Source organism: Myodes glareolus, chromosome 10 (genome assembly GCF_982192425.1).
Source record: "Myodes glareolus chromosome 10, mMyoGla1.1, whole genome shotgun sequence".
Lineage (NCBI taxonomy): Eukaryota > Metazoa > Chordata > Mammalia > Rodentia > Cricetidae > Myodes > Myodes glareolus.
The window spans coordinates 25,910,906-25,927,725 of NC_142035.1; the positions used below are offsets into that span (position 1 = coordinate 25,910,906).

At 47.0% G+C, this 16,820-nt stretch overlaps 1 protein-coding gene across 1 annotated transcript in view; it reads right to left on the reverse strand.

Moving 5' to 3' along the window:
- The window catches only part of Kif3b (kinesin family member 3B), a 45,615-nt gene extending 30,725 nt beyond the window's left edge, over positions 1 to 14,890 (reverse strand). The window contains exon 1 of the mRNA XM_048445558.3: positions 14,801 to 14,890. The gene's annotated coding sequence lies outside the window, so the exon portion shown is untranslated. The remainder of the gene's footprint in view (positions 1 to 14,800) is intronic.
- Positions 14,891 to 16,820: the final 1,930 nt, after the last annotated feature.

The following is a 16,820-nucleotide window of genomic DNA, read 5'->3' on the forward strand; positions in this document are numbered from 1 at the left end:
GTCTAAAAGAACAAAATTACTTCCATTGAGTGAGGCTGGTAAGAAGCATGCCCCAAAGTACTGCACCCACTAATGGAGCAATGGGATTGTGGGTCACAGTGCTGTCTGGTTGGTGAGCTTGCATGTCTTTTTTTGTATGTCTTTCTGTTCTTTGGACTTTCTGATGGGTTCATGTATTTGGTTTTTATAATCAACATAGAAGGAAGCAATACAGCCACTCCCTGCTTGGAGAGACATCAGAGGCCCTGAGAGTTCTAGCTGAGAGTTCTAGCTGACAACTAGAACTCAGATGTCAGCCCCAGACGAATGCTTCTCTGACGGAGGTCAATCCTGTCAGACAAGGCCTGCAGGACCATTGACTCTGGAAACTGCTGCTCACTTTTGCTAAAGCAGCTTGGTGTCTCCCCAGTACCTGCACTGTAGTGGTAATCTCATGTGATGTGTATATGTAATCTCATGATTACATCTCAATCTTATAGGCACATTATATCTGTGGGTGATCAGGAAGATGACTTTTCATTTAGCTACATAATTTTAATAAATAGAAACTATACTAGGACATGCTTCATTACTAGATCTATTTGTCCCTTAACTATAAACACTTAAAAGCCCACTTTGTTTCTTTTACTCAGGTTAATATCAGAAGATAACAAATTTCTCCTCAGTCTAAAGCAAACTACACACAATTAGCTCACTTTTACCTCAAAGCAGTTCCAACTAAAGGCTCTGTAAACAGACCGTAAATTACAGCTGTGCACAAGGTCGGAGCTGCAGGGATCCAACCAAAGCTGCTACACAAAGCACCCTAAGAAAAGCATGCCAACTCTTCGCTTGCCAGGTCTAGCTGATAAAAGACCTATGGACACTGTGCCACTGGGCTCTGATTACAGTCTTGCCCCCTATAGCCTTGAAACCCTTGTGTTGCCATGGTAAATGACACAGTTCCTTATCGCTTACCCTAGGAATGTGCTTTTGACCAATGAGAGGTAACTCTTGTAACATTTTCTTTGCTTCAAGCCTCTTGTAAAGAGAGAGTTTTTAGGCTGGAGAAGAAGCTGGGAGGAATTAGAAGTAGAACAGAAGAATTGGAACAGAAGCAGAAGAATAAACAAACTTGTTTGGAACAGCACGGTGTGAGAGGATTCACTCGCCCTCAGATACCCATAAGTTCCTTTCACTTCCTGTAGCATCTCATCTGGACCCTGAAGAGGACCTTGGGGCTGGACCAAAGGCCCTCAATGGGGAGACAGGCTAGCACTTTGATTTGGATTTGAGCATCTGTAAATGACACATTCTCAGTAAGCAACCTGAAAGTGTGCCCAGTGAGACCAACAGAGCACCCCTGCGCTGACCACAAAATGGCACTGAACACTGTTATCTGGTGATACAAACAAATCATTTATCTGGGGGTGGGACAGAAACCCCCTTTTGTATTTAATTTTGTATTTATTGAAATCTCATAGATTTCCTACAAATTAATTTAAGTTTCCAGGGCACCCCACCCACAGTGAGCCTGGGGTTTGTGTCAGTCAACGCCCCCCCCCACGCAGTGCACCAAAGCACCATCCATCATCACCTTACCTTTCTCTCTCTTCTAAGGCAGGGTCTCATGTAGCCTAGACCATCTAACCCCACACCATGAGCTGTGTACCTGAGGAGGACTTTGAACTCCTGACCTTCCTGCATTCTCTTCCCAAGTGCTGAGATTACCTGTGTGCATGACCACACCTGCCTTATTCCCCTACTTCTTGTGTGTGGGTGTACATGGGTGTGGGAGTGGAAACCAGAGGTCTTCCTCAAACATTTCTCCACCTTGTTTGTTTGTTTGATTTTCAAGACAGGGTTTCTCTGTGTAACAGCCTTGGCTGTCCTGGAACTCACTTTGTAGACCAGGCTGGCCTTGAACTCACAAAGATCGCCTGCCCCTGCCTCCAAGTGCTGGGATTAAACACGAGTGCCAGCACCGCCAGACCTTATTTTATTATTCAGGGTGTCTCCCTGGATCTGCAGCTCATGGATTTGCTAAACTGGCTAGCCAGCACACCCCAGCACTGGGAATAGAGACCGACACCACTGTGCCCAACTTTTTATGTGGGTCTGGAGATAAGAATCCATGTCCTCGTGGTTGTGTGACAAGCACTTTATTAACCTAGCCAACTTCCCAATCCCATTCCCCTACTTCTTTATGAAAAATAGTAACTCAGGTGGATTATACAATAAACAATCTGCTTCTCTTGCTCAGATCACCTCAAGCTTTTGTTTGTTTGTTTGTTTTGCTTGTTTGTTTTTTGAGACAAGGTTTCTCTGTAGTTTTGGAGCCTGTCCTGGAACTAGCTCTTGTAGAACAGGCTGGCCTCGAACTCACAAAGATCCACCTGCCTCTGCTTCCAGAGTGCTGGGATTAAAGGCATGAGCCACCACTGTGCGGCCAGCTCACGCTTTTTAATCACGGCTAAATGCCATGGTCTAGTTTTCTTACCAGTGCTGTCATGATTGCCCTGATTACCTGGAGGATGGGCAGGAGGAACCAGTATGTGAAAATGCTGTGCACATTCCTTTTTGACAGAAGGCACTGTCCTGTCCCTTCTCCCGGATGTACCACCTGACAGCTCACTCACAGTGCACCCCATTCCCCGTGTCACTCGATACTCAGAATCATACTCTGAACTCCCACCTGGCTGGAAAAGCCCTACTGCCAAAAGCTTCTCATTCCGTGTGCTGATCCAGGAAAGAAGTGAAGTTTCTAGGGTCACTGGGATTCTTGGTAGGTAAAAATCACTTGTCGAGCAAGCTTGACAACCTAAATTTGATCCAGCTCCTATAAGTTGTTCTCTGACCATTACATTCACACACACACTACATAAAATGTTTTTAAAAAGAGGAACCGCAGAGATGATCCAGCAGTTAAGAGAATGTGCTGCTCTTGCGCAGGACCCAGATTTGGTTCATAACATCTATATTAGGAGGCTCACAACCACCTGTAATTCCAGTTTCTGGAGGTCTGACATCTTCTGGTCTCCACGGGCACCTCTATACATGTACTGGACATACATACATGCAGGCACACACACATACACATAAAATAAAAATCAGTATTTTAAAAATAATTTTATCTTTTTAAGATAGATACAAGCATTTTCAGATAAAGTTATGTGATCTATAATTTGTTTCAAAATAATCAGGGTGCAGTAGATGGGACTAGAGGAGGGGGCTGCCTGACGCTGGTATAGCCAGGAGGTGATAGGTCACTGTTCCTTGCTACTTTCTTTTGCTTGTTTGATTGTTTTGTTTTGTTTTGTATGATAGCCCTAGTTATCCTGGACCTCACTTTGTAGACCTGACTGGCCTCAAACTCAGAGATCTGCCTGCCTCTGCCTCTCTAGTGATGGGATTAAAAGCGTGTACTACCAAGGCTGACTCCTTCCAATGGCTTTTCATTAAATAATTTTTAATTATGGTTAGAAATATAAACACTACCAGCTACAGTAGAACATACCAGTAGTCTCAGCTCCTGTGTGTGGGGGAGGTGGTGTTGAGATGAGAACTTTGGAAATTCAAGGCCAGTTGGAGGTCAAGGACAGCTTCTGGGGACACAGATTAGTGGTAGAGTATGCAAGAGGCACTAGTTTCAGTCCCCAGCACCTTAACAACAACAAAAACCAGAAATGTGGACAACGGACGAAGCTGCATGAGAACCATCACTAACTCATTCTCTCGGTAGCATTATTCACACTCTCTAAACCCTGGATACAGCCTTTGGGAAATACCCAGGACCTGCACTTCTCGAAAGTCGAACACGGTGGAACACATTTGCACATGGGCAGTAACAGTTAGCAGGGTTGTTATTTCTAGGTGATAGGACTTGGGGTGAACCTTACTTTGAACTTTTCGTGAGTTCCTTGATATTTCCTCAATGGAAATAATTTTTATTTTCATAAACAGGAACATTTTCCCTTTTTAAAAAGGCTGCCAAGTGAAGCATCAAGGAGAAGCACCATTTCTCAGGGCATCCCAGATTCCTTACTGTTCCTCCTGCAAAACCAAAGGCCACCTTCTGCAGTCATCTCAGTCCTGAGCAGACTCTCGTGTTCCACGATTCACCAGCGGGCTCTGTGCTCATGTTCCTGAGTCATCAGCAGGGGAATGGCTGCTGCCACCCCTGGGCTGCGAGAGACTGCACAGTGCTCCTATTCTGCCCAGTTTGTGTTACACAAAAGGCCACACAGTCCCACTGATACCAGTGCTAAAGGTGCTTGCTATTAAGGACTGCAGTGTGGGTGACAGTGTGTTAATGTCCCAAATCCCAGTCCTCTTCCTATTTCCCCTGAACCATACCCACGTCTATACTGTCCTCTAATGTAGGAAAAGGAGAGTGCGTGCTGTAAATACCTGCCCAAACTAAAATCCCTCTGTCACCAGTGAGGGAGATCTCTAATGCAACATTATACTAAAGACAGGTCTGCCAGCAATGACGGGCTCAGTGTCTGCAGTCAGGTGACAAAGTGAGGAGACACAGTGATCACTAAACAGTCCCACCTCAAGATGTAATGCAGTCAGAGCCAGGTGGTGGCGCACACCTATAATCCCAGCACTCAGGAGGTAGAGGCAGGTGGATCTCTGTGAGTTTGAGGCCAGCCTGGTCTACAGAGTGGGTTCTAGGACAGCCAAGGCTGTTATACAGCGAAGTCCTGCCTCAAAACCCAAAAATAAATAAATAAATAAATAAATAAATAGCAAAGGTGTGACACAGATTGGTGGCAATGCTAGGAGAACTGACTGTTAAGAAATGTGCTCCGGAAGCCCCACCCAGGGGAAAAGCCCAGCAGAGAGGCACCAAGGGAGAAGAAAATGTCATGTGTTTGCATATGCAGCTACAGACATGCATAAACATACACAGAGAAACAGGCACTGAGGTCCAGACAGGCTGACTTATTTGCCATGTCACAATACAAATGGCAGAATTACTGCTAAAATTCTGCCAGAATTTTCTATGCTATCATAGGACTGACTAATAAATCTTCTGAAATATTTTTAAATTTGGGGGGATGAGTTTGAGACAGTGTCTTGCCATTTAGCACTGACTAGTCTAAAACTGGTTATGTTTACCACAACAGCCTTGAACTCACAAAGATCCACCTTCCTCGGCCTCCTGAGTGCTGGGTTAAAGGCAGGCACCACCACAGTTTTGTTGCAGGAGCTGGTTCTCTCTGTCCACCAAGTGTGTCTTTAGCTTGCACTCGGGTCATTGGGCACCTTTATCCACTAAGCCATCTTACCAGCCCGGACAAGAAACTTTTTTTTTCTTTTTTTCTCTTTTTTTGTTTTTTTTGCTTTTGTTTTTCAAGACAGGGTTTTGCTGTAGCTTTGGAGCCTGTCCTGGAACTAGTTCTTGTAGACCAGGCTGGCCTCAAAGTCACAGAGATCTGCCTGTCTCTGTCTCCTGAGTGCTGGGATTGAAGGTGTGCATCACCGCCACCCGACTTGGACAAAACTTTTGAAAGGTACCGCCCTGCAGAACTTCTGGTGCCCTCTTCTCTCCTCGGAGGGTTAAGTGACTTAGGAAAGAAGCTCAGAGTCCAGCTCGGATTCTGTGAGGCCTGGAGCTAGGCTGCTACAAAGCATGATGGTTAGTCTAGCTAGCCCAGAGCTGGGTCTCCGTAGCCTCAGTCATCGAACACTGAGACTTACATCACACTCTAAAACAGCCAAGGAGTTCCCAGCTCTTCAAACAGCCTTTGAAGTCACTTTTTGGTCTGGTTCTTTGTGTGTTGAGATGGGGGTCTCTTGTAAGGCTGGCTGACTTAAAAGGAATTGTGTAACCTTGACCCTAGACTCCTGACCCTTCTACACCCACCTCCTGAGTGCTAGAATTATAACCAAGTACCACTGCGCCTGGTTTGATGCCCTTTGTCTCTATTAGCATTTAAAATCAGTTACCCAGACACAGAAGAGAGGCCTCTGACAAACTTCATGGGTGCTGTGGTCACTGCTCACCTGAAAAATAGATGGGGCCAAGGATGGAGCCCTGTGGTAGAGTATGTGCTTAGCGTGCAGGAGGCTCTGGGTTCTATACAAAGTGGGACGGGGTAGTAGAAGACCAGTGGTGTGGTTCAGTGGACACAGAGTCTGAACCCTGAGACCTATATAAAGGTGGAAGAGAACTGACCCCATGAAAACGTCCTCTGACTTCCACAGGTACACTGTGGCACACACGCCCACATCAACACACATACCATGCACACACAAACATATACACACAATAAAAAGTAATAAACAATGTTTTTTGAGCAGTGGACTTGGGTCAGCATATGTGGGAAAGTAGGTGATTCTTGGTGTCTCTACTTCCCTCTTCTGGAAAGGGGAAGAACAGCTCATGTACAAGGCTGCTGGGAAATGAAAGAGGGCTTGTACCCCTGCACCCTATCACTGCCAAGTCCTAGGGGTTTTGAGTTTTTTCACACTCAGGCCATGACCACGGCCTTGCACAGGCACGGCACTCGTGGTGAAGGAGGTCGGTGTGCACACAGCTCTCATCTTCCAGGCTATAGGTCGAGGGTTTGTATTTCTTGCCTTGTAGGCTTGTCTCTCTGAGTCTGGTTAAGCACAGTGACCCTGGAGATGAATCTGACAACTCAGATCTTGGACACAGCGATGATCTGACAACAGTTATTTTAGCAACATGCAGCTGGGAGAACTCCATTTTTAGACCATCCAGCTGTTTGAACTGTGCCACCCAAAAGTCATCCAGCTGTTACGGTGATTCCACCCTCAGACCTTCCAATAGCTCCTCGTTCTTGGCCAAGGCTGCATTACTGGCAGCTACAGAGGCCTGAATGGCAGGAAAATGAAAGGAGTGCCTGGCTTTGCTTCCCATCACCTAAGCAAGTGTACCTAGGGATGGTGGTGAAATCCAGACCCTGAGTTTTCTGATCTAAACTTAGACTGCATTTTCAAGAGGTACCCAGTAGTAACAAGAGTGTTTCTGTCATGCACAACACACTTGGACCAGCAAGACTCTACCTGCCTCAGCACTTGTAGATCCTGAATACACTGACAAGCAGAAATGACCTCTCAGTATCTCGGAGTCCTCACCTGGAAACAGGCCAACCCATACTCCACATGACCACGACTGACTGAGAATCAGCTGACGAGAAGCCCAGAAGGAGCATCATGAACACCAGAGCTACACGCAACAGACAGGGCAGTTGTACGTCTCACCATCCACGATGCGGAACGAGCACCAGTGAAGGCCAATGTCTAAAGGCTGTTGCTGGTACTTGTGAAATGAGGCCTGGATCCCAGCAAGGATGAGCTACTACTCTCGGGAGTCCTCGAGGAATTCTGGCAGAACACAGCATCTTTTCAGCACCTTCTCCTGTCTAAAATGCTCTGAGCCTTAAGACCTATTGTCCAGCAGCCAGGAAAGAGGCACTTTGGCAGGGAGAGCATGGCCATCTGAGGCGCTGGGAGTGAGCTGTGCTAGTAAGTCTATGTTATCCCCAAGAGCTGGCTGGCTAGGCTCATCTCAGCCTCCATCAGCCAAGATCCATACAGCCTGAGACAGGTAAGCATGAGCCTAGCAGAGGCCACACTTACTGCTCCACAGACTGGCATAGAGACAGCCTAGAAAAGAAGCAGGTCTTCTGGAAGCTCAAGGTGGCGTTCTGCCAGATCTTCCTGGCTGTCTTCCTTCAGCAGAAGCTGGGAGTTCCTTCAGTTTGCACCCTTGGCCTTTTGGAATAATTCTGTTGTTCCTTTCTCTGCACCTCACCAAAACGTCCTCTAACATTTTAGAGGCAGACGGCACCTCTAACATCTACCTAACTGCTCAAGCCCAAAACCCAGGAATCATCTTAATCCTCCCATCCTGCTGGCCCCACCTCCAAAACAAGTCTTTCTGCTGTTGCCACCATCTTACTAACCTCCTATGGAGACTTCCGGCTGCCACTGAAAGCTCTCTCAAATCATACACCACAGAGGCCAGAAAGAGTTCACTTTCTTCTGTGTTTCCTCTTGTGATGCTGGAGATGGAACAGAGGGCACACACACGCGCGCACACACACACACACACACACACACACACACACACTCACACTAGGAAAATACTCTACACTGAACTCACCATCCACCCTCCAAGCGATTTAAAAACAAGTAAAACAAAATCTAGGGGCTGGGGATATAGCTCAGTTAAGTAGACAGCTTATCTACCACACACAAGGTTCTGAGTTCAGCCCAGAGCCCCACAGGCGCTGGCGTAGTGGCAGATACATACCTAGAACCCCAGCACACAGGAGATGGGCAAAAGAATCAGAAGCTCGAGTCCATCCTTAGTTGACTACATGGAGAGCTTAACGTTTAGCCTAGACTACAGAAGACCTTGTCTCCAATATATATATATATATATATATATATATATATATATAAACAGCAACCAGGTGCTAGAGAGATGGCTCAGTAAGTGCTCTTCCAGAGGTCCCAGCACCCACATGGTGGCTCTCAACCTTCAGCATCTCCTGTTCCAAGAGATCCCACACCTCTCTCTGGCCTCTGTAGACATGCCAAAGAGGAGTACAGGCAGAACATCCACACAGAAAAAACAGCAAACCAAAGACAGCTAGATGGTAACACCTTCTTCTCAAAGTCTTCCATGGCTCCCACTGCATTTGCACTACTCCAGCCTGTGAGTCCCTCTATGGGAGAGATTCCCACGGGCGCCCCAGCCACTCACCCCATCGTCACAGCCACTTCTTGTGGTTCTTGGAATTTACCAAGCTTGTTCCTACCTTGGAGTCTTTATCCTTTAGGTATACCTTTGAACGGTGAGCCCCTTCCTGAAAGTAAGCTTCAACAAAAATGTCACCCACACACAGACAACTTTTCTGATGGCTCAGTTGAAACTGCAGTGCCCCGCCCCCAGAAGTGACTTTCTAGTCCACCACTGTGTCACGGCTTCCACAGTGCTTATCCTGTTCAAATTCCTGTCTGTCTAATTTTTGGTTTTTGGTTTGTGCCTGCTGAGCTGTAACGGTGAGAACAAGGACCTCATCCTTCTCTTCGCTGTCACCCCCAGACAATGCAGGGCTGCTACATAACAGCTGTTCAGCAAATGTCACACAAATAAAGCTCAAGGAACATGGTAGCAAGAGCACTGTGCTTGGAGTCAAAAGACACCATTGTGAGGTGGGCTATTTCCCAGGAGCATGGCTTCTCTCCCTCGGGGTTCATCCACTGGGGAGCTAAATCTGCACCTCCCTCCCTCAAGAATACCAATGGGACTGAGTGCAGGCCCATTTCAGAACTCAATAGCATCAAGATCCATGCAGACAGCAATGTGTCAACCACACAAGACCTGAAAATCCATAGATGAAATGTGTAGGGATCTGGCAGGCAGGAGACCTGCAAGTGCAAGGCCAGCCTGGGAAGACAAGAAGAGATGGAAAGAAAGAGAGAGGAGGAAGGAAAGGCAGGAGAAAAGAAAGCTAACAAGGAAATCGGGGTATAGGAACACCTCGAGGATCCCACTCCTGCCCCAACAAGTACCTATCAGACATCTCGGGAAGCAGATGTAGAAGACAACAGTGGCTTTACTCTGTGGCCAACACAAACACAACACATGAATTCACTCAGACAAGTCAAGGCAGGTGTATTGACAAACACAGTCCCAGCTGCTCGGGAGGCTAAGGTGACAAGATCACTTGAGCCTGGAAATTAGACGGTGGCTACAGCAACCAAGGTGATCCTCCCCATCAAAAACAAAAGACAAGAGGCTGAGCCAGGTGGTGGTGGCACACATCTTTAATCCTAGGTGGATCTCTGTGAGTTCAAGGCCAGCCTGGTCTATAAGAGCTAGTACCAGGACAGGCTCCAAAATTACAGAGAAACCCTGTCTCAAAACAAATAAACAAAAAAGACAAAAAAAAAAAAACAAAAAACAAAACAAAAAAAAACAAGAGGCTGGAGATGGGGTTGGTTAGTAGAATGCTGGCCTAGCATGCACGAGGCCTTGGTAAACCCTTAAGGCCAAAACAGTGGGGAGATCAAGTTCTGTCAAATGACAGGTACTTGCAAATTAAGCTCGGGGTTCCTTGAAGACTGTCGGAGGTACAACATCCTGTATACCCTGGTGAAATAAACATTTACTGAATTTGGTGTCAAACAGCAAAACCTAGAATTCTATGACCAGTTTCCTCCTTAAAGAAAACAAACAAAAACAAGGCCTCACTTACCTCAGATTGACTCAGATTAACTTGATATATAGCCAAGGTGGCCTTGAACTTTTGATTCTTCTGCCTTCCACACTTGAGTGCTGGGATTACATACATACACCACCATGCCAAGCTCTATATGGCACCAGAGGTGAAATCCAGGGTTCATGCATACTAAGCAGGCATTCTACTAACTGAGCTACACCCCGCCCCAGACTTCTCCTTTCTTTGCCGCCCACCCCGGCATGGAAGTCCTGGCTCCTGGCGGAAGCCTGTGATAACACCCACGTTTACATAATGCCACAGTGGCAAGTGTCTCAGGCTTATGATGATCCTGTAAGATTGACAGATCTAAGATTATAACCACACATCATACTCATTCATCGACCACAAATGGAATATGAAATATAGTACAGGTGCTAGGCTAAACCCAAATAATGACAGTTATCATTTATCAAATGTGCCAGGCAGTTCACTGGCTAGGACTTGAGTCAATCTTCCTAAGAGCCCTATAAGATGTCAATGTTATCACACGCTCTGTGGGTGAGGAAGCTGTGGCACAAATTGTAAAGCAATTGTTGGGTGGCATACAATCTGACCACAATTTTAACCCAGCAGCCCAACTGTATACCTTCAACCACAACAGCACTGATGGGGCCTTTAGTATCATCTAACCAAAATTCCTCACTAAAGAAGAGCCGAGAGATAGAGAATGCCACTTTTAAACATTCCAGCATGGGATGGGGGGATTCTTGCTTTGAATGCTATCTATTTCAATGATGCTTTTCCCCCAAAAGCCATACATTATTAAAGGAAAACCTTAGTGCCAGGGGTAGGCGACCTCACCATGAGCTATTAGAGAATGATACTATTTTGGTCTGGTTTTGCTAAATGAACAGAACTAATAATGAATGTACTTATTAAAAGGAGATTTATTAGATTGACTTACATGATGCAACAGTCCAACAATGGCTGCCACTCACTGTAGAGGCCAAGAAACAGGCAGTTGTTCAGTTCACAGGACTGGATGTCTCAGCAGTCCCCATTCACATCACTGGAGATGCCCACGAGGGACCCAAAACAGGCTAACGCCACTGCTGGTTGCCCACCAGAATGAGAGGGTAAGAAGCTATTGCTGGAGACACAGCTGGAAGCTTCCCTGGTGCTGGCTGTGCCTAACAAGGATGAAAGGCGCTAGGCAGGCTGCTGGGGAGGAAACGTCATCAGCAGTGTCACTTGGCTGTGGATGCTTCATCCAACCATAATGACCTGCCCAGGGAGATGTACCCACTCATGCAATAGTGGCCTGGCTGTTACAGGGTAACCAACAACTTTCTGCTTGGATCTGAGGCCTTCTCCACAGAAAGGAATTCCCATCTGGCGCTGCAACCTGGCCAAAAGCCCATGGCTGGAGAGGACACAGGCCCTAGTGGGGAAGCCACTGCTGCTGTAGTACTAAATGGACAGGATATATCTGTCAAACTACATTTGCAACATTTAGATTGATGCCTATAGATTAGTCATGAAGCCAGTTTTGCTCAGAGAAGTTTCTTTTGCAGTGGGCAGCGGTCATTGAGACTCATAGTTGGTCAAGGTGCTGAAAGTAAGGGACTGTGCGTGCTCAGCCTAATGGGGACATTTTACCCCCTTCACGGTTCTGAGAACATCACAGAAGAGGGGACAGAAAGAACGTAAGAGGCAGAGGAACGGGGGCGGAGTGCATGGAATGCTGTCTTTGGATAGGATATGGCTGTGGCCCCTGAACTCTCAGCAGCTGTGCTTACCTGTGTAGATACCTGACACTGGGCCCATCAATATTCAGTCATGCACAAGGCCACACGCCTCCCTGAGATCTATATAGGCACTCCATGGTTGCTGAAGAAGAGGCACTATGCTCTTGTAAACAACCCCTCACTGGCAGGGGGTGGTGGCACATGCTTTTAATCCCAGCACTTAGGAGGCAGAGGTAGGCGGATCTCTGTGAATTCGAGGCCAGTCTGGTCTACAGAGTGAGTTCTACGACGGCCAGAGCTACACAAAGAAACCCTGTCTCAAAAATAAATAAATAAATAGATAACCCCTCATTTGCATTGCTATAAGCAATCCTAATTAAACTGGTTGAATGCCAAAGGAGTGGGGAGATGTGGATGGGGGGGGCACTATTTGGTAAGAGAGAGATCAGCAGGAATGGGAGGATAATGGGGACGAATGTGAGCAAAACATACTACATACATTTATAAAAGAGTCACAGTGGGGCTGGGGAGATGGCTCAGCAGGTAAAACACAGGCCATGACAACCTGAGTTTACCTGAGCCTCATCCCCAGTTACACACATAAAGGTGGAAGGAATCAACTCCACAAAGTTGACATCTCACCTCCACATGCCATAGCATAGGCTGGCACTCATGGATGCACATCAGACACACACACACACAACACACACATGCATAACACACACACAATGCACATCACGCACACACATGCACATCACACACACATGCACATCACGCAAATATACACATGCATATCACGCGCACATACATGCACATCATGCACATATACAATGCACATCACGCATACACATGCACATCACACACATATACACATGCACATCACGCACACACATACATGCACATCACACACATGCACATCACACACATGTACATCATGTACACACAATGCACATCACACACATGCACATCACGCACACACACATGCACATCACACACGTATACACATGCACATCACACACATATACACATGACATCATGCACACACATACATGTACATCACACACATGCACATCACACACACATGCACATCACACACACATGCACATCACACACACATGCACACATGCACGTCACATGCACACAAACTACAGTAATAAAACTATTTTTAAAAGTCAATGAAATTTATTAGATAAAATGAATATATGCTAGTAGCAAACTCAACAAAGCTTTTCTGAGATCTTGTTCCCATGCCATTGGGAGAACAACCTCTAGCCAAAGCAATTAAAAGCAACTCAAAATACCCTTGTGGCCTTCTAACAGTTACTGTTGAGAAGGCAGAGGCACCGGGGAGCAAGGGATAAAATGCATGTCCAGCTCCATCACACTGTAAACCTCAGATTCTTAGGCAAGTCAAATTCAATTTTCTCAGGCACAGGTTCCTCATCTACAAGACGGGGTGACATCACCAGCTGCCTGACAAAGTCTGTGAAGATTAAATGAGATAATACGCTTCAAAAAACTTCTTATCATCAAGCTATAAACGATCACTACTACTCTAAGCACTTCCCGGAAGAGATAAATTTACCCCTGTTCTTCTTATAATGGGTGATGGACAAGGCACAAGTACAAAACGAAACCATAACCTCCCCACCCCCTGTCATCTACAGAATCTTATCTCTGGGTTTCTTCCCACCAGTACCTCTTGAGAGATCAACAACTCCCCTCCTCTGAGCAGACCAAGAAGTAAAACTGTAGGTGGGGAATGGCCAGGGTAGAAGGAATACCTGGGAGCTGGCAAGCTACACACCTAAGCCCTTTGGTTTCAAGACATCTTCCCCTCCTGGAAGGTTTCCATCCCATCCCAAATACCTCACTACAGTGCGGTAAGCACTAACCAGGTGTTTTGTTGAGTGGGGCTCACAAGTACCCACTCCTACCTACACAAGGATTTAAAGGCAGTTAACGGTAGCTAGGGGGAGGGGCTCACAAGACCCCGCCCATTCCTGAGGTGTCACGTCGCCCCACCCCCATCCCCGGCACCTCAGATGAATTAAAGGTGATTGAGGGGGTAGGAGGCATTTTCTTCTGAGGTGTAGCCATTGGTAAAATGTCCATGTTCCTGCAAAGAACCCCGCACCAAGTTCTTGCAAGCTGCCCTAGGGCATGGAATTAGAAGGGACTAGAAGAAGGGAGGGGGTCAGTGGGAGAGGGACATGACCAAAATACATCATACACACGAATGAAACATGAAACGTCATAATGAAACCCGTTATTATGTGTAATTAACATCTGCTAATTAAAAAAAAATCCCCATGTGCCGAGCTACTCCAGACGCCAGTCCTATTGGCTTCCCATAGCAGTCCATTATCTCACTTCACAGAAGAGCAGAAGACTCAATGCCACGAGATGCAGCTTCAAACTCAAACATACAGACTTCAAACGGGACTCTTGATCCCCACGTAGAGTACCCGGGCCACTCTCCCTCTTCCCACTTGGAACCCTTTCACGTACACGTCTCCTCGGCAAGTGTCAGGACCCCACTGGACAGACAGATCTGCTGCTGCCAGAGAGGGCAAGGGGTTTGTCCAAGGTCACACAGCCAGCCAGGCACAGCTCCGAGGCTCGGACCTCAGGTACGTGCTTCCGGGGCTGCCTCCCCAGCCAGGACCCGGGACTACAGCCGCAGAGCGGCAGTGAGGACTTAGCAGGGGCGGCGGAGATGGGGGGTCGTGCCGACCGCGCCCGCGAAGGAGCCTGGCAGTCAGAGAACCCAGGTGCGGGGCAGAGGATACTGCGGCTCGCGGAGCAGCGACGCCAGGACAACGCTGGGTGCCCCGCGGGGACCCCGCATCCCGAACTCACCTGCAGCCGCAGCCGAGAGCGGGCGGCGCCGGCGAATCCCGGGCTCAGCCATTCCCCGCTGCCCCGGATGGGGAGAGAACGCGGTCGCTCACTTCCTTAGCAACCCGGCTCGGCGACCCACTTCCTTAGCAACCGCGTCAATTTCAATAACTTTATTGGGCTTGGAAGCGGACAGCGCAGCGAGGGGCGGGACCCAGTGTGCAGTGGCGCTTCCCAGGTTCTCTGCTCGCACCCACTCTGACCCACCTAGGACCCCAGACTGCATCCGCAGGTCCCCTGCGACTGTTTCTCGTTCTGAGAAACCGAGCTCAATGCCTTGGTCGCACTACGCGATTATTCCATCGTCCCCTTCCGAAAGCTTTCTCTCGTTAGTTCTCTGATCTGGGTCTCAGATAAGTATTGAGTGGCTCCCAATTAGGGTGCACCCAGGGATGAAGCCAAATTCTTAGGAAAATCCTCGAGTCTACTCTGCCTGGCACTTCCATTCAGCCACAGCATCCCTCTGTCTGCCTTTCAAATACAACTGCATTTCTCCACCAGCAAGGGATAGCACCACAAACAAGACCAGGCCACCACCACCTTTAGCATAACCTGCAATTCCTATTCTCTCTGTTTATAGACTTTTTGGCCTGGCAATCCATTCCCGACGAGATGACCTGAATAATAATTTTAAAACCTGAAACACCTCACATTACCCTCCCTTGAAAGCATCTTTGGCATCCCGCTATTCTCATCATTAAATCAAAAAGCCTTGGTTGAGCATAATGACTCGCGCCTGTAATCTAACACTTGGGAAATGGAAGCAAGAGGATGAGCAGTTCACAATCATCCTCAGGTATAGAGCAAGTTCGTGGCCAGATCGGACTACACAGTGAGACCCACTCCCCTAATACCAAAGCAAATATACATAGTTGTGCCAGGCAGTGGTGGTGCACGACTTTAATTCCAGCACTCCGGAGGCAGGGGCAGGCAGATCTCTGTGAGTTCGAGGCCAGCCTGATCTACAAAACTAGTTCCTGGACAGTCAATGATACACAAGGGGGTGGGGGTGGAGAGATAGCTTAGGGGTTAAGAGCTCTTCCAGTGGACCTGGGTTCAATTCCTAGCAACCGCATGGTGGTTCATGATCATCTATAATGTGATGCCCTCTTCTGGCCTGCATGCATACATGCAGAACACTTATATATAAATACTTTTTTAATTTATTAAAAAAAACAGTCTCCAAGAACAAGAGAAAACAATAACAGCACTCAATTATAGGAAAAATATGCCATCCTCTGATGATTCAGTGAAAATGCACTTGTTTGACAACTTGAAGAACCCAGGGACCCACTGGCAGAAGGAAAAGAAACGGCTAAAGCTGTCCTCTGACCTCAGTACGTATGCGCGCACACACACACACAGATACACACAATGTAATGAAAAGATACTAAACTGACTTAAAGTAAAGCATACCTGTACGAGTTACACTTTACTGTGCCAAGCAATACACGTAGAGCAATATATGTGCTTATGCTTCATCTCCTCCACAATTTTTGGTTATTTTCTTTTTTTTTCCTTTTTGGATTTTTTTAAAAAAATATTTATTTATTATGTATACAATATTCTGTCTGTATACAGCCTGCAGGCCAGAAGAGGGCACCAGATCTCATTATAGATGGTTGTGAGCCACCATGTGGTTGCTGGGAACTCAGGACCTTTGGAAGAGCAGGCAATGCTCTTAACCTCTGAGCCATCTCTCCAGCCCCCTTCTTTTTTGCATTTTTGAGACAGGGTTTCTATGTAGCTTTTGGTGCCTGTCCTGGAACTAGCTCTTGTAGACCAGGCTGGCCTGGAACTCACAGAGATCCGCCTGCCTCTGCCTCCGGAGTGCTGGGATTAAAGGCATGTGCCACCACTGCCTGGCATTTTTGTTTTTTTTTTTCTAGAGCTAATAATTACCAAAAATTTCCCTCATTTTCATTAGTTCTTTCTCTTGCTATTTGTGCCCTTTCCCCATTCCAGGATGGTCTTAAATTCA